General features: G+C 45.1%; 1 protein-coding gene and 1 long non-coding RNA gene across 6 annotated transcripts in view; both read left to right on the top strand.

Annotated features, from left to right (window-relative positions):
* Fas3 (fasciclin 3) overlaps positions 1-18,179 on the top strand; it is a 478,993-nt gene that overhangs the window by 195,468 nt on the left and 265,346 nt on the right. The gene's annotated exons all lie outside the window — the stretch shown is intronic.
* LOC143353365 (uncharacterized) overlaps positions 1-18,179 on the top strand; it is a 235,537-nt gene that overhangs the window by 111,086 nt on the left and 106,272 nt on the right. The gene's annotated exons all lie outside the window — the stretch shown is intronic.

Genomic DNA, 18,179 nt, shown 5'->3' with positions numbered 1-18,179 from the left:
CCACTGGCTATTCTAATTTCATTCGTTTTCAATCCCCCCCCCCCCCGGTTAATTTACCTGTACACCGAGCGAAAGAACGCGTCCCACGTCATTCACAATATTCGCCGGATATACTCTCCTCGTCGAACGCGTTTCTACTTTTTAATGCGTTCGCCTTTTCTACCGAAGAATCTCATCCGTTTTAATAGCGAACCACATTCAAACCGTACGGAGAGCTCTTTCAGTTCATTCCAGAACCTCAATTTCTACGAGTTTTAGCTCTGCTTTATTAGGACTTTGTGCATCTACAGCGTCTTTAGCCTGTAGTACTATGTCTGAGAATATTTAACGAGGTTGTTATAGCAGTAAGGAATCACATAATTGTTTCCGATTGTAATTTCAAGAGAGGTGCTTATGCGGACAAATTGGATCGGAATCGTGAGAACGAACTGGTTTTCATTTTTCTCTGCATTTTTATGTGAATTAACGTTCGTTTCATTTTTTTTTGAAAAACAATTTTATATGCAGGTGCTTCTTTACTTCTTGTTTAATGAAACCTCTAAAGAAGAGTAGAAGTAACTGAGAGACTGGAATTTGTATTTCATTCCTTTTTATAAATAACAACGTCAGTGGTTTTGCTTTTACTTTTGGTTCGGTAAAAAATTGACAGAAAACGGTAAATTATGAAAAAAGAAATTTAGCGATGCTGCTGAAAAACGAATAAGTGAAGACAGTGGAATGCTCAGCAGTCCCTTAATTTTAGAAAATATTAAAAAATTATACATATAGCGACTTTAAGCGACGTCTCGGTTCTCGATCGCCAAGTTCGCAGTTCGATCCCCTAATCTGTCTGCCGATCGATGGCGAGTAACCTTCGATCTCCGAATCGAAACTGATAGTCGATAGAGAGCCGTGTCGGCGAGGTCGTAGGGCAAATCGTTCGTTAATCTCGGCCGCGGATATTTCTATAAATGCCGGGCCCGATCCCCCGGAATCGAATTAATATCGCACGATATCGTTTGGATCCCGTTGAGCGCTCAATCGAAGAATAATTATCGGATTATTCGAGGAAACGTACTAGCGCGTAGGAACGTGACCCGAGGAGATTCCCGGCTGGAATTGAACGGCAATTAGTCGATTCGCCGTAGCCGGGGCTACAATTAGCAGAAATTTAAATTCATGACGCCGCCCGGAGCAAGACCTCCCCTCCCCCCTCCGGCAAATTCTAACACGGTCGTAAGCGCGTGCTAGTTTCCTAAATATTATTTGTAGCCGGATTTTCTTCGCGGAGGCGTTCTCCTCCTGCTCTTTCTCGATCATTTCGAGCGTACTCGCGCGGGGGCGGCCGCCGCGGTTAATAGGCTTAGAGGGAGGAAAGGAGGGCGAATTGAGAAATCGAAGGGATTCACGTGGGGATTCCTATTCATCCTTGATAAGTGGATCAACGTCCTCGTTACTCGATGCACGAACTTCGGCCGTGCATTTTTTGTATTGCGCTTTCCACGAGCGCGGAGGATTGACTCGGTTAGGTAAATGTGTCCGTTTTCTACGACATGTTTGCTTTCTACGATGCATGTAAAGTTTAATAATTTTCCTCCGATTTCTCCTTGAAAAGCTGTTGAAAAATCTGTGCTTTATTAAGGGGAAAAAAGCAATTACAACGCAGCGGGAAAATGATTCGCGAACTACCGGGAAAATGTCTCGTAATGAACGAAAACCTTTCTCGCGTTTTACCGCGGTAAGATAAAGAGAGCGTTTGAAACATACTTAGAGATCCGCGCGTAATTAAAATTAACCTCCATGGTATTTACGTGAATTGCAGCGAGTGGTTCACGGCTTGCCGAACTTGCAGAGACGGAAATAGAGACACGGAGAGGTTGGCTGCGACATTTGCAAACGGACATTTAATTTGTTTAACCAAAATATCCCGTAAACGCCGTGGGGTCCGTCTGAGTGTTTACCGATATAAGCTCTTCCGTCGTTTTTTAATCACGTGCACCGGGGCTCGAGCGCGTCCGGTTCGACAGACGTTTTCATCGCATTTATTCGGCTACTCTCCGCCGTTTGTCCGAGAAAATATATCCTGTCCTGTTCCCCTTCGTGTTCGATCCCCGTGAAGAGTTATTTCGAGCTTTTTTCACCGCTAAGCTCGCGGACAGAACAGCGCTCTCGCGCACGTTCATTCGAAATCGCGGCTGTAATTGGTTTTTCCAAATCATTGAGGGGACGATAAATACGCGGGCCGGCCGAACGCTCGGCGAAAAATTCAATTCCCTGTAATGGAGAAATCCGATAGGCTTGAATGCCGAGCACGAAGCCCATTAACCAGAATTCGCGAGCCCTCTGTGTGTGTGTGTGCGTGCACAGGCGGACACAGAGTATAAGCCGCGCTTTCGCGAGCCTCGGTCGGCCCCTTTCATAACCGGCGCGCGGCGCGTCAATGTATTGACAAATTGTCACTATTTGACACAATCCAGCCTCCTTTTTTTTTATTCCGCAAGCCTCCATCTCCCGCCGAGCGTTACTATTGTTTCCGTTTCCTGTCGCAAAGTCTTTAGCGCCGTTTTGACGTTACCGGTAACACTGCCTGCGCGAATTGACACGAAAATACACGTTTCGAGCAGGGGATTTTCGAAACGAATGATCATGCATAAAAGAGAAACGATATTTTTTAACGTCGAAATGTCCGTACAACTGCGAGGTTATTTCGACAAATTTGCGAGATTATTTCGAGCCCTGTAGAGTAGACGAGCTCTATACGTTTCTGCATTTCTGCAAAAATTGTGATCACGCTTCACTGATTTTTAAATACCACCTTCGATTCTTTGGATGTTCCTTTCTCGCAACATTGTCGCACTCTACGTGTTTAAAGAGTCCAGAAGAGTGCAGAATTTTTATTCAACGTCAAAGTTATTGCAAAATACAGTTTTCCTCTGGAGCTTCGCCTGCATGGCTCGCCACCTGTATCTCAGCTGCATGTCGCTAGCCAATCAGAGCGCAGACAAAATCGCCTCCACTGCTCCAGAGGGAGTCGCTGTATCTTCGAGCTGCACAATCAAGGTTCGTTTCTTTAAATATTTCCCGTCGGACCAATCTGAAATAAATGACCTTCTACATTTCAAGATACCCGATCGATTCATGACTCTTTAAAATTCTTCTTTCTTTCGCGAAGCTACCATCAAGATTTCAGCAGCTCTCCGAATAAACCAGGGTGACAGGGAAACGGGAACAATGTTATTAAAATTTAAATGAGAAGTCCCTGCGTCTCCTTCCGGGGCGCCTGGGATCTTAAATCTCTTATTCCGCCGTAAACCTCTTACCGGAGAACGATCCAAAAATCGAACGACAATCGTATTCTCGTTGATTCGAATAATTTTTCTGGCAGAGAGAAGATTCCGCTAATCGCGTTCCTCCGGTTCGGGGTTGGCGGAGAATTGAAAAATTCCGTGAAACTGTGAATCGGGATCACGGGAGTTCCGCATCATTTTACCGTTGGCGGCTTGGTATAGGGAAAAGCGGCGACGGTCGTGGGAGTGGGCGTGTTGCGGATCAGACGCGAGAAAAGTCATTTCCTCGGTGTGAAATCGAGCGGCGGGTCTCGGGTCCAAAAACGATCAACGATAGATTTTCCGAGCACTTTGGCCTGCCGGCGATCCCGACGATTGTTCGGCTCGGGACAGTGCGAAAAGGGCAGCGGCGCGGATCCGGCTAAGGGCGTCGGGCAAACATCGCATCTGCTTGGGCCATTTCCTTTCGCCATTACGGTCTCGTTCCGGTGTCCGTCCCCCGGCGAGCTCCTCCGTTTCTCTCCGCCGGTTTTCTCTCGCACGTATCGATTTGCATTCGATACAGGGGTCGAGCACCGATGACGGACCAATCTCTTTTCGCACGCTCGAAAGCACTCCTTTCACGACGATGATATTTCAGGAAGACGAAGGACGCGCCCCGATATCGGATCCCCCGCTCCACTCGCGAACAAATGCGAGACGGTTCACGGACGTTGGTCGCAAACGGTTGAGAAAAAATTAACAAGGTGTCACTGATAAGCTTGACAACCTCAATCTTCGCTTTCCGAGCTCGTTTTTTGTCGCGTCGTCGCTGCCCTCTGTACAGAAGCGCAAATAGAGCGCTCAGCGGGCGATCGAATTATTAAAGCCAGACAAAACCTGCAGACATCGATGCTTGATACGAGAATAATAGAAAATCTATAAAGTTCCATTTTCATTTCAAAATTAGTTTTCTTAACCCTTAAGCTATTTCTCATACGAAGAGAAACTGTGGACTCGACATTTTTATATCAAGTATAGAAAGGAAAATGTTTGTATTATAAATTTAAATATTTATATTATTAATTGATTTGATTTTAGCCGCCATATGCACGGCATTGGACCCAGCAAGTAAAAGTGCCATGCTTTGGTTAATATTAACCGGTCAATTTATGTAAGGGGCACTAATAATTCGATCATCTGCTGTACATTCATACAGCATGGATTTTTATGCATTTGTGCCGTTTGCGAATTTTTAAAATTCAAGGAAATGTTTGCGTAAATAAACACAGTGAAACCTCGGGTGTGAAAAATCAGCACAGTCTTGGCATTACCATAAGCATTCTTGTATTTACCATTTTACTAAACAATAGAGAGTGAACAATGATGCCAATCAAATCGAGTTTCGATTATTTCAGACGAGCCTTTCAAAAATGTTAACTACAAGACTGTGCTCATATGCGATACAATTGTAGTATCGTGAAGAGAATAAGATGAATTAAATAAAAAAACATTGCGGTAATAATGAGCGCGGTGCATTCGAAGTATGGAAAAATTTCAAACAATCGCGGAATCATAAATTTCCTGAATTTAATTAATTCGCGTGTTTCATTTTCGAGAAATTCCATTTTTTTTATTTTCAGAAACGCATAAACCAGGTTAAATTACTCCCACGATATCGTGTATCTCGCGATGAATTATTTTTAATTTACCATTGTATTTACACCACGCGTTCGTAAAAGTAAAGCTTTTGCGCGAGAAACGCTCGTTTTTGTACAATTTGTTTTATTTGAACGCGCGGAATTATCTATCTTTCTGCTTTAATTTCTGCAATTTATTCTCTGCGCAGCAGAGTTTCCTGTAACATATTTTCTATAATTCATCGATATTTATTTAATTCGCAAAGGGTGTTGCCTCTCACGGTTCGCCGTTTCCCGATTTCTCATTACTTCTCTTCGTACAATAACGCTCATATAAATAAAAAAAAACCCTTTGCTTTTATATCGTAGAGACAGCTGCGCGACGGTTAATCTTCCGACAACCGTGGACATGTATTTTTTGTGTCGCTATAGGCTGAAAAATCACGTGCAAAGTATTTTCCTAAATCTTTAAACGTTAATACATATACAATAGTAAAATTATTATTTATTTAAAAAATTGTTACGCTACTATCTTCAAAGTTGAGAGACAATTTTTCGGGAGCCACGATCCGAGTAAAACACTTCCATGTAAAATTTCTTGTACATTCTCTACAGATTGCTAGAGTTAACCGGAAAATTTGAAGTCGACATGTTTATCAGTTTCGTTTAAAAGAAATTCTGAAGAGTTGCTGTTACCCGATGTCCAAGGCGGGCGATCGTCTCTCCTCGTGGTTCGTTTTCCCGGTTTCTTCTCTTTTTGCCAACAATCGAGGCGCATCAATCGCAACAAGGGACACCGAGGTATCATCGATAACAAATGAGACAAACTGAGTGGAAGCCCCGAGCGGAGGAATCTATCGAACGAGAGAGCGATACCTTTGGTCGAGCGATAAATCATGAAATCTCCGAGGAAAGCCGCGCAGCGCGGTGGTCCGCGACACTCGAGAAACTTTTCCGTTTGCTCGTTCGCCCCGGGGGCGGGGGTGGGCGGAGGAGGGTTAAAATTCTATTACAATTACCGATCTTTCCGAGCATCGCCCCCAGCCCCCGCAGCTCCCTGTCGCGTTTAAAAACAACGTCGTTGTATCCGTCGGTCCGTATTCAGCAGTTCACGATCCCGATGGGATTTAATCTGTACCGAGAAAGACGGCCAGACCCAAGGCGAACGAGAAACTCGATTTTCATGCTGCCGGCAGTTCGAACGGATAAGACGATCTCCATGCGTTTTAACGACAGGTCTTTGATCGACGTCGACCTTACGAGTGAATGTCGCGTTACTCGAAAAACGCTCCTTTTTCTGCTGATCAAACGATCTTCTCGAGACGGAACGAGAACCTGTACATCTCCCGGATTTATAAAGACGAGCCACGAGGATGCTCGTAGTGCTCTCTCTCTCTCTCTCCCATTTTCTTTCCCCTGTTATTTTTTTTTTTACTTTGAGAAAAGAAGCTTCAAACGATTCCGCGCCGAGAAGGCAAACTGTTTCGCGAAATTAAGAACACGGTATTTTTCTGAAAACTATCGGAAAACTGTTATTGCGAGGAAGAAGACGGATCTTCTTCTTGTCTCCGCGTTTGTTACCCGCACGACGACGTCGCCGTCGCTACGTGAAACGCGCTGCTACGTCAATGAAACGAACAGACAGCGCGCATCTGCAAGTAGCATTTTAAATTACCGAGTTCCTTAGACTTGAATTTTATTTGATTCGATTGAAGATACATTGCGTCGCCTTGATTGTGATGGATCACGCTTTGATCGTATCGACGTGCAGCGTAATTCGAAGTTTAATCGTTCAGTCCATTTTAAATTTCGCACATGTACGGACACATGTATGCCACTGTCTGTGAATCTATTCGTAATGATATCAGAAGATTTAATCATTCCCTTTAGATAAGACGAACATTTTCTGTGGAAGCCATTTTCTCTTCAAAGCGACGCCATTTTATTAATTTTCTCTTTAATGTCGCTCGGTTTCATCAATTCTGCATCTTTGCTCGTGAAATTAGGTTCATATAGGTACTTCCTAAGTTCACTGGGAATACGCTTTGATTTTTGAATTTTAAACAAGAACAAACTCTGAGGCTCCTTTATTTGAGGCATATTATATTTCTTTTAGAAAAATGTTTCTCTAAATTAATGAAAATACAACTTACGGTTGATGAAATTCCTAAAAATTGCCAGATTTCAGGATCCACAGATTCCAAGTTTTTAAACAAATTTAGCCCTTTAAAGATATACTATGATAGAAGTCGCTAAAATTTTGAATAAATTCTTGTCGACAAGAGAAAAATCAGCTCGTGTTCAGCTTGTAACAAACTCTAAACACCATGGTCATTCAAAAGTCAGCTAAAAAGAGCAGTTAAGAGCTAATAAAGAAAACGGAATAACTAGCAACGAGTTGCTGAGCCAGTCCTGCACGGAAATCAAAGTCGAATTCGTGGCGCAGGTCTAGCCAATTTAATTTTTCGTTTCACGAGGGATTCGATGCTCCATTAGAAGGGTTTCATGCGCGATAGGATCTCTTTGGTGGAGCAGTCGAGTAACATCGGTCTCGTAGTTAGCGTCGTAAGGGTAGACTGCACCGTAAAGGGGTAGGTAGATGGGGTGGTTCTTCTCCTCGGTCGCTATTTCTCATTTCCCGCTGTCGTCGCCGCACAAATGCAATCCTCCATCCCTCTCAGATCTCCCGCTGATAGATAGGAAGAGAGAGAAAGAAAGAGAGAGAGAGAGAGAGAGAGAGAGAGAGTTCTCTCGCTCTCCATCGATATCGTCGTCGTTCTCTCTACGGAGTTTCTTCTTTCCCCGCGATTTCCCCGCGATCGTCATCCCGGCGGCTGCCGATTTCGTGATCGGAATCACGGACGTCCCTCCTTCTTCTCGTGTTCGGCTGCCATTCGTCGACCGGCGGTCCGCGGAAAAGATTACACGGAATCGGGGGAAAATAAGAAGCTCCCTCGGTCTTATCCGGGATCGCGCCGGTGTTCTTCCATTTTGGAACTCGGTTTCTTCTTCCAGTACAAACAGTTCAGACTTTCGGTCCGATGTTGTTACATCTGGCCTCGCAATATGTACACGGCTTCGAAGTGAGAAACTTTCGGATACGGAGCTGCCGGCGAAACCAGTAATTCCGAAAGCTTCTCTGGGGAAATACATTTTCATATGAATATAGCAGAATATATTTTAATTATGCTTATGAAGATTATAAATGTATCTCTGTGTGGAAAATATATTTTCTGTGTGTACACGTTTCTTGTTCTTGGGCGATGCAGTTTTTACCATGGTCTCGCGCAAGTATTTCTACTGTTAGTATAGGTATTCGAAATTTCATTTCATCGTCTTGTCGATTGATAACTAGACTAGACGAGGATCCGCAGGTGTAGTAAAAATTATCTGAATTCACTAGGTCTGCTACTGAACAGTGTAGTTCAACTGAACTCGACAGAAATTCTATAATCTGTAAGTATCTGGAAGACAATGTCTTTCAATTTCGATTCCGTGAAATTTGTCGAAAAAAATGTAATCACCGCGGAAGTGCTGCGATTGTTTGTAGCGGAATGCTTTCGAACGACGAGGCGAATGGTTCGCATTGAAATTCGAGACGTTCAAGAAAGTTAGGAATTGCACGAGACTTTACTCTCTTTCGCGTCGAGAGCCGTTGATTCGACGCGGGACAATCAATCATTTACGAGCAACGTTTCAAGAACATAGCGGGCAGAGACATCTCCCTGGAGCTGCAACTTCATAGGCGGAGATCAGTCAAGAAATTATCACGGTCCATGTAACGCGGCATCAGATCGCAATAGCTCATCGCGGATAGTTCCGCATCCATCATACGCCAATGGCATCCATTATCTGCCGCGTGCTGTCTTATTTACAGAACCCTGTCAGGCCGGTCTCTCCTGAAATTCTCGGTGTTTCCCTCTGCATACGTCACCGTCCCTCTTAGATCTATTGAACGTACTCCAGCGTTGACAACAGGTAATGACGTGCATTCGACCCCCTGCTAAGTAGCGCCGGGTGACAGAGACAGATAGTCGTAGCGCGACAATTAGATCGCCGATGATACGAATTCGAATATTTGCTCGAATAAAGTTCATTAACAGCTCGTTATCCTGTTCACTTTTACATGTCCTGTTCGTGTACACTGTCGTGTACATTCCGTGCGACGCATAGGGCACGGGCTACGTTAAATATTTACGACCCTTTGTGAATTGGACAATTATTTGTTTACGATGTTGAATATTTACTATACAAAGCATGCAGTGGGAAAATGCAAAAAAGATATGTTTCAATTAGGAGGATAGATTATCTCTGTTGTGGACGTCGGGATCGGTTATTATTCATTTGTTATGGTCTTTGTGAGGATTTTTATACAATATTTTATATAATAAACGGTGGAGATAAATTATTTCTGTTCTGGACGCCGGGCTCGATTATACATTTGTTATGGTCTTTATTATTATGTACAAATCGCGTTTTCTTTGGCAAACATACATTTCTCCACAAAGACTATAAAAAATGAATAATCAAGCTCGGCGTCCATAACAGAGATCATTTAACTCTCCACCTAATGAAAAAATATATATTTTTTTATATTTTCCCACTGCGTCACTGAATCAATGTGCTCGTGTAACATAAAAATGATATACACAGTGTACTCTCGGTATATGTCAACACTGTACACTGCTATTATGTTTACACTCCCCGGCGTCCGAGGCTCCTCGATCTTCGAGGCCCCTCACGGGGTATACCCCGCGGTAGTGGGGATAATTCCGCGACGTTTATCATCCAGGCCTTGGCGACATACATAGAGAAATCACCGTGAAGGGAAACACTTGACGGTGAAACAGTACCGGTGGTGTTAGTTATCGTCGATCTCGTCGGTCTTGTCAGTAACACGAAGATCTAGAAGACCATGTAGAAGTACGGTGCCTCATTAAAAATTACTTCAACGATTTCCAAAACAGTAAGACAGAAGATACGTAACCGGACCTGTCGTTCGGTGAACGTAGATACGAAGATGAAGAAAACGAAGCAATGCCGGTCGCGTTAGTTGTCATCGATCTTGTAATTCAGTGACTTTGGGGCGGGGGGGATGGGGGAGGGGGATACCGAAGAGCCATCTAGGCAGGACGAATGAAATTCCGTGGATCCAAGTGCACACCAGGGGACGGACACGGCGCAAATTGGAGAACGCCGCTCGTCATCCGAGGGGATCACCGGATCGACGTGTCTCGAGAGAAGACCCTCGAGTTTTCTCCGCCTCCGCTGCTCCTTATCAGAGACATCGACGGGATCCCGGCGTTGACAGGTAATGACGTGCATTCGAACCGCCCGGCCAGGCAGAGACGGGTTCTGACGACAAAGACGGACAAGCCTCGCCGTTCGAGGACGTAGGCGGAGACGGTGGTGAACGCGGGTGTGTGACGGAGAAGGTGTGGGGAGGATGAGGTGAGGGTGAGGGTGAGGGTGGTTCGATGCCGGTGAACGCGAGGAGGGAGGAGAGAGCCTCGTTACCGGAACAACAGACGTAACCGCAATCCATCGTAGGACAGAGCCCCACGCTTCCGACCCTGGTCGATAAGTCAATGCACCGACAATACCCATCGACAGGGAGAAGCCACCTAACTGCAGGACGACCGCCGGTCCCTTGTCCCACGTACCCCGTTTCCCACTCACCCCCTGCAATTCCGCTGTCTCTCACAACTCCCCGCAGTCCTCGCTTCACTGCATTAGACACGACCTGCACCTGCACATTCACGTGCAGGCGCACGTGAACGCCGGGCTACGCGCTTCGCTACTCTCTCCTGTCGGCCGAACACGTTGAGATCGACGGAGTTCGACAATGAGTTCATATGGAATAAACGACGGGCCGGCGAATGGGGAGGATCTTTGATTAAAAAGAGCATCGTTGAATGCGGGAATCTCGTTGGTTTGCTCTTTCAACGACGCGAACAGTTCTTCTGGATCTTGAACACCCGGGGAGTCATCGTGCCTGGAGTTTCGAGAGTTTCAAGATATCGTGGGAAACGCTCGGAGTTTCTGGAATCGCGGTCTTGTGGATCTTGAAGATGTTCGGAGTCCTGGGGATTCGATATGTCCTACGAATCTCGAGGGTTTGGACGGTCTAACAGGTGTAAGAGGACTCCACGCATTGATCCTGGGTTTTGTTAGTCTGGAACTACTGGGATTCCCAGAGTCTACTGGGCTGTAGAATTTTTTAAGAAACTACGAATGCTTGGAGTTTTTGGGAACGAGGTCTTGTAGATCCTGAAGATCTTGAGGGTGCTTGGAATCGGGTGTCTTGCAGATCTAGAGGATTCAGAGGGGGGTCTAATAAGTATAAGAGGACTCTGGGTCTTTAAAGGGAATCCTTGGGAATTGTGACCCTAGGATTTTAGAGTCTGGGCACCCGAGTAAAGTTTTTTTTAGAACCTAGAATCTTCTTTCGTGTATGATCACAAGGATCCGATCTTTGGATCCTCAAGATTCTACTGATGTAGAAATAGATGTAGAAATCTCCGGTAAGCTCTAGCAACTTCTACCTGCCCTGATCAATTAAATGCAAATTTTCATCTGAGTTAGGATCGTTTTGTCTCCGAATTTGTGTAACGGAGAATCTGTTTGATATTTCTGATCGTAATGTATTATACATATAAAGAGATTATTACGTTCAAAGCTGCCTAATTAATTTAATCGGCGTTCCTTTAATTAATCGAATAACGATGTCGACGCGGACAACCTGCAAGCAACAAGCACCAGTGGTTGCGTCAGTGTACGGCAATTAGTATCGCAAGCGTCACCGCGGCATTACGGTTAAATACGTAATAGCACAGGGGCCAAGGTTCAGGATCAGTCTTATTGCTCCACGTACATAGATCAATTCGTTGGATCTAAGAATGCGCGAGCGCCCCTGCACGACTACTAATCATTTCCCTTGCTCCCTTTACCGGCGAGTCAGACTTAATCAGCCTTAATCGTTCAAGGTTAAGTGACAAAATTACGTGTCAGCGTAGTCTTCGACGATTTTCTTCAAATCGAATCAGCATTCTCTGCTAAACAAATTTTTCCTATTCTTCATCCATTTTCTCCGATTACAACTTTGTCGAATCGAGATGTTTTAATCGTGTCCGAATCAATTGCATCGAATTGGAGTTGAGTCGATGCGTTGCATACTTTATACTTCAAATTGAAATTGAAATCTTACCGAAGCTATGTGGAGATTGTTGAAACGATGGTTCTAATGAAAAAGATATATTTATCCAACTTGGATTAAATTGTAATGGGACGTTACTTAACAGATAAATTCAGGAAAAATATTTGAAAGATGTCTTTGATTAGAGAAAGATATTTATCTAAATATATTTATTCACTTTGAATTCAATTGTAATAGTACATTATATATTTCAATAGATAAATTCGGGGAAAAATATTTGAAATATATCTTCCACTGGCAAAATATATTTATTCACCTTGAATTCAGTTATAGTAGTACATTGTACATCTTAATAGATAAATTCAGGGAAAAATATTTGAAACATATCTTCTACTGGAAAAATATACTTATCCGTCTTCTTTCTACTGTACCGCTAGAAGATATCCGAGGAGCCTGTAATATCGTCCTCACGATACAAGGACGTACGTTCCACAGGTATCTTTCGCGTTCGACTTGATACAAGAGTGCTTTTTTTCGTGTTTGTCTCTCTCATTTCCGGCCGGTTGATCCTTCGTCTCGTGTCGCCGTGACATGAAGAGAATGGGATCTACGAGCATCGTGGTTCAGCTCTGTGGCAACAAAATGTATGGGCCACGACCGGAACGATATCGATACGCTTGGACAGCTCCGTAGAGCAGAACTTTTAGCTGAAAAGATCACCGAGAGAACTGGTTTCGGGAGTAGAGGTTTTATCTGACCTCCTTCTCTCGCCGTTCAAAGGCGCGTAACACTCCATCGACGAAATACAAGCACTTTGATTAATGTCAATTACCATACTTCACATTATACTATTTTGTTAAGCCACACGATTGGATTGCGAGATTGAAGTCTGGATAGTTGGAAGTTCAATGCACGTTTACTTTTCTTTGCTAAACAAAAATATTCGTCGAGGTAACAAGATTTTATTCGACCGAGTTCTAACGTATACTCATTTTTATTTTAGTTTGGGAAAAAATTTATCAAGCTACCAAGATTATATTTAATTCTATACTCGTAAGATTTCTGAGAGAGATGAGTTCAAGTTATGGAATCGTAAGATCTCCTGATGGCAGTTGTGATTGATCTCACTGAAAGCAGATATTAAGAAGTGGAGTTTACCATGTTGTAACGCAATTAATTCTCCCACAAGTAACAGCAACTTTTTTCCCAATTTACAATATTATGAAAATCGATTATTTGATCTCCGTTTCGCCGTTTCGTGCATGGTCGGAACAAAACGATTCCGCCTTCGTCGAGCGAGCGGGTCAGCTTCATCTAATGTTCATCACCGGTGTTTGGAGGGGGGAGGGGGAGAAGGGGTTTGCGAAATGGCGACGCGATCCGAGTGGCGAAAGCTGTCCGGCTGCTTCGAATGCGGAGGGTGTCTCATTGTTAATCAATAAAGTGCACAACGGTCCCCGAGACCGGTTCGCATTTACAACTCAAATACCGTGTCCGGGAGTACTTTCGGGGCCGGACGGAAGTCTCGGGGACGAAGTTTGAAAATCGATCGAGAAACTGGATCCCGGGGTCTGGCCAGCGGTAATTGGGCGGGCTATAGGTGAGCAACGGGCACAGCCGGAAAGACGGCCGATAATTTGAGACGCGGACCCGGCTGCAAGATCGAAATTCCCAGCGCGGCGGTATCTCTGTATTGCAGAACAATTCCCCGTAGCCTTGCCTCGCCCTGCCTCGCCTCGCCTCGTCTCGCCTCGTCGCAGCGACGTCTCTCCTGCTGGCTGGTAAATCGTGATATACATGCAAATTTCCCTACGATACAGGTCCACGAAACGGAACTTTGACCGCCATTACGATGTCGGATATTGAATATCGTAATGCACCACCTCCGTTCTCGATGCTCGTATACTGTGACCGGGGATCGTTTACGCCCACGAAGAAATTCGACGAGAACTTTATAACTCGCACTCCGGGATCTCGAACGCACTATGATTCACGGGACACCGGGTCCCACGCCCGCACAACCAGCCCCATGGAATGGATGAACCTCGGAAACGTGCGATCAACCGAACCGGAAAATCGATATTTCGGTATCCTCGCCGCCGGTTTTATTTCTGCAGGATCCTGTTTAAATCGTGTGCACCACAGTCGAAATAATACACCAGTTGTTGCAAAGTTGTATTAACACGGAAGCTACTTCGCGATGTTAATTATGGAACACTGTCCCGTTTGTACGACTCCATTTTTCGAGCTGATGTTTTCGTAACTGCTTCCTGACCTCGTTTTCATATCGTTTTGATGGTTAATCGATACGAACATCGTCACGTTGTTTCATTTATTCTTTTCATGTCGTACAAGACACGTGGCGAACATTTTTCGTTGAAATTGGTAATGGAAACGTGTGTTCTGTTGAAATGAGCCTCTTCGGAGTATTCGTGTTCATACAAGAACAAAAGTGGATCAGAATTCTCATAAATATCATCTCGTCGATTCTACAGGAAAAGACAGTAGACGTTTATTACAACTGGCCAGTGCTTTTGTAATGAACATGACAATTCTCCACTTTACACAAACCAAGAAGGTATGTCGCTCTGTTTTTAAGTGTTTATAGTCAACCTAGACTGAATGAATTTTTTGGAAAAATCTAAAGCAGAAGGAATCGATCGCACGTCGAATTGAAACAATCAATTTGAGAAATTGTGAGCTTTGAAAACCCCCGATTAATTTGGAACACATTCCGAGAGATCGCGACAGATTGTCCGGAGACGGGAAACGTGCGAATCTCGAGATAAAGTATGTTTCACGTAGGTAAGTGTCATAGCTCGTTGCTGGTAGACGGTGCAGGGGTTTCGTGGATGAACGGGTAGGAAAGTGCGCGACATTCACTTAGGGACAAGGGGATCGTTATTACTTCACCTCGGAACTCGCCAGCGAACTATGTTATCCTCACATATCAAGGGTTGATCGTTCTCGAGGTGGATCGCCGAAAATGATTGCGAGACGTTTCACGAGACACACTCCGGGGTTCAATTTCTGCGACGCTGGAAACTCCGCCGGAAGTTTGAACGAGAGCTTTCCTAGGCTGGAGCTTACGTGGATCCTTCACGCGAGCTTTCAACTCGTTCCGATGAAACTGCCGTTCTATTACTGTTCCATTTGGGCCGTTGGAAAACTGACGTCTTACTCAGTGGAAAAGTTTCGCGAGTCATTGAAAAACACTTCCGCCCTTCGTTGAAATTCCGCTCCGGCTCGTGGTTCGTTATTAAGAAACGGACGGAAAAAAGGGGAGAGATAGAGAAAGATAGACAGAAGCCAGAGAAAGAGAAAGCAGAGTAAAAGAAGAAGAGGCAACGAAACCCGAGTAACTTCCTACTCGAAGTTGCTCGGCCCGCAAACAAACGCAAACAAGCGCAACCCTGCAATTTCCTATCCCGACCGATTCAAGTAATTTCGTGTTTTTCCTGCGGTCCGTTTAATTAATCGTGCCCTGACACGGCCCCCGAATATCTCGGGTTTTATTGTAATCCAACGGAATCGTGAGCCAAAAGCCGGGAATCATTGCGATTCGGTTGAAAGGGTTTTAAAGTGTTGCATGTTTTCCGAATATTTCGGAAGCGCACCGCGCTGTTTTACTTGCTCGCTGGTCTGCAATGCGAGGCGGTATACACTTCCGAAAAATTACTGCTGCCATTTTGCTTTCAGTTCAATCTGGTACTCGGGCGATCTGTTTTTGACTTTGGCTCTCTATTACATGCACATCCGACGAAAATTCGAACGAAATTCTCTCGACAACAGACCTACTTCTCTGGAAAGAAAAAAATCACAATGTGCGTACCTGATTTTTAGACTAGTACCGTGTACATTCTACAGTACTAAAATCGAGTAGGGATTCGAGTCACACTCGACAAAGGAGTGCAAAGGGTTAATAACCTTTCACTATTCGCTCCCCTCGAATGAGCAGTGCAGTTGTGCTCGGTGAAATTTGCATCAGCCCGGAAGCCTAACTTTCTTTACACTGTATTAATCCTCGATCCTTATCCACCGTATCTTCGCCGAGGTCAAGGCACCGACAAGTGGTTTGTGGGAGTCGAGTGGGAACTGACTAAATTTGACCGAGCACATAAAATTCAGGACTAAACGGAAATTCTGCAGACCGATCTCGAATAAATCGTCAGAGACATGGCCGCGGCAGGGATGTCGACCCGATGGGCATCCATAAATCATGCAGCCATTGATTTCAAGTATCGCTAGCGATCCGAGAGGGGAGGAAAAACGGCGAGAAAATTCCTCCTGGTGGCCGGCGTCTGGTTTCGTGCAGATTTCTTCCGATGACGGTGGAAAGTCACGAACCCGAAGCGAACGGGGAAGTGTTCCGAGCGAGTTTCTCTCGAGGCCGGGGGTACCCCGAAGAAGTTAAGCACAAATCATCCGCTCTCGCCGCGGCTATGGAGAGCCAGGATCAGAAGCGAATCGAATGGAACGTGACAACTAGATTTCACGGGGTCCGTGCCAACGGGGCCATCGGTGGTGGTGGTGGTGGAGGGATGTGTTTTATTCCGGTGAAATTTCAGCCGAAGCAAGTCGGGTCCAAGTCGGGTGATACGCGATGAAATATGACTCACGGGGAGTTGGTAGCGGCGCGCCCGCGAAGGAGCAATAAAATCTGCCGTGGAAACCGAACGCGAGCCCCGTCTTCCGCTAGAGCTCCCCACTCCCCGAGCTTTCATCCCGAGTCTACCTCGAGGAAGATGCGTTGACGAGACAGAATGAAATTGCCCGTGGAGTGCGTCATGTAAATTTTCAGCCTCTGACATCGTGATACAAGCGTGACGCCGCGTACACCGTGAACGGTGTCGTCTCCACTCGCGCGAGATACACCGCTACCCTGTCGGGCAACGTTTAAGCGGAGACGCCTGATTCAGGATTAGGTGAAGGATACCTTGAAGATACATCCCGTCACCCTACAGCATCTACGCTCATTTCTTTTCAGCGGAAATTACATGCAGACTGTCCCAAAAGATTCTTTCACAACGTACACGTATTTTTAACTCGTTATTAAAGAGCTGATATTTAAAACCTGATATCAATCTTAGATAATCGAACAGAATACCTAAAATGCTTTTAGAAAGACCTAGATTGCTTTCAAACTTCGCAGCTTTTTTGCTCCAACAACGGGCGAACATGGAAGCACGAGTGAGCGGTCCGCAAAGTGTTAAATAACACGAGCTCGTGCAAACAACGTGAAGCTTTCTTTCACACAGCCCACGCAATTTGTTTTCTGAACCAGCTAACTGTGTTTGACAAGTATACTCGTCACGAAGAAATGGCAATATTTTGTGTCATGACGAGTATACTCGTCAAAACAGCTATAATTCAACAAGCGGTTAATTTTTGCGACGCAACTTAGGTACACATTTTTCAAAGAGGTCGCAACAGCTAACTGGTTAAGAAACTAGGCTGAATTCGCGTGGTGTGTATTAATCGTAAACGAAACGAACCTTCGGTACAACTGAATATTCTTTTGTTGGCAACTTTTACTCGTAGAGTAAGCACTTTGCAGCGAAAATGTTCGAGCATCCTTCGAATCAGAATAACTTTCTTAAAAGTGGTCCCATCAACTTCGGTTCTTCCGCGAAGCTGGAATGGAAGGGAGAGAACAAAGTGAAAGAGATGAATATTTGAAGGGTCGGTGTGATAACAAAGACCATTCGCAGAAGTTAGCGGACAATGGACTCATTTATGGGAGTGTTGTGTCACGAAAAAGGGTGTCCAGGGGAGCACGCGCGCCACGAGCCCCGGCAAAAACAATGCGTGGTCCGGCGTTATTACGTAAAGGGTCATCGGAAACACGTAATAAACCACGTTGCCGGAGCGTGTATAGCGACCCTTACAAGGTTCTCGTATCATGGGAGCCGCGGTCGCGTTATTGTTACGCGAGAAAGGTTAACGACCAGCCGCAGCGTTGCCACCGTTGATCGGACGGACCTGCCTTGATAAATCCGGGGTCCGCTTTTGTTGCCGGCGACTTGTCGCAGATGCGGCTGACGTTCTCCGTCATACAACATTTACAACGCCGGCCGGGCCGGGCCGGGACGCGGGTCGTCGGTTTTTACGACGGAAAACGCAGCGGCCGGCGTCTCC

Source organism: Halictus rubicundus, chromosome 4, assembly GCF_050948215.1.
Source record: "Halictus rubicundus isolate RS-2024b chromosome 4, iyHalRubi1_principal, whole genome shotgun sequence".
Taxonomy (NCBI): domain Eukaryota; kingdom Metazoa; phylum Arthropoda; class Insecta; order Hymenoptera; family Halictidae; genus Halictus; species Halictus rubicundus.
The sequence above is the reverse complement of the archived record's forward strand: the minus strand, read 5'-3'. Positions and strand labels throughout refer to the sequence as shown.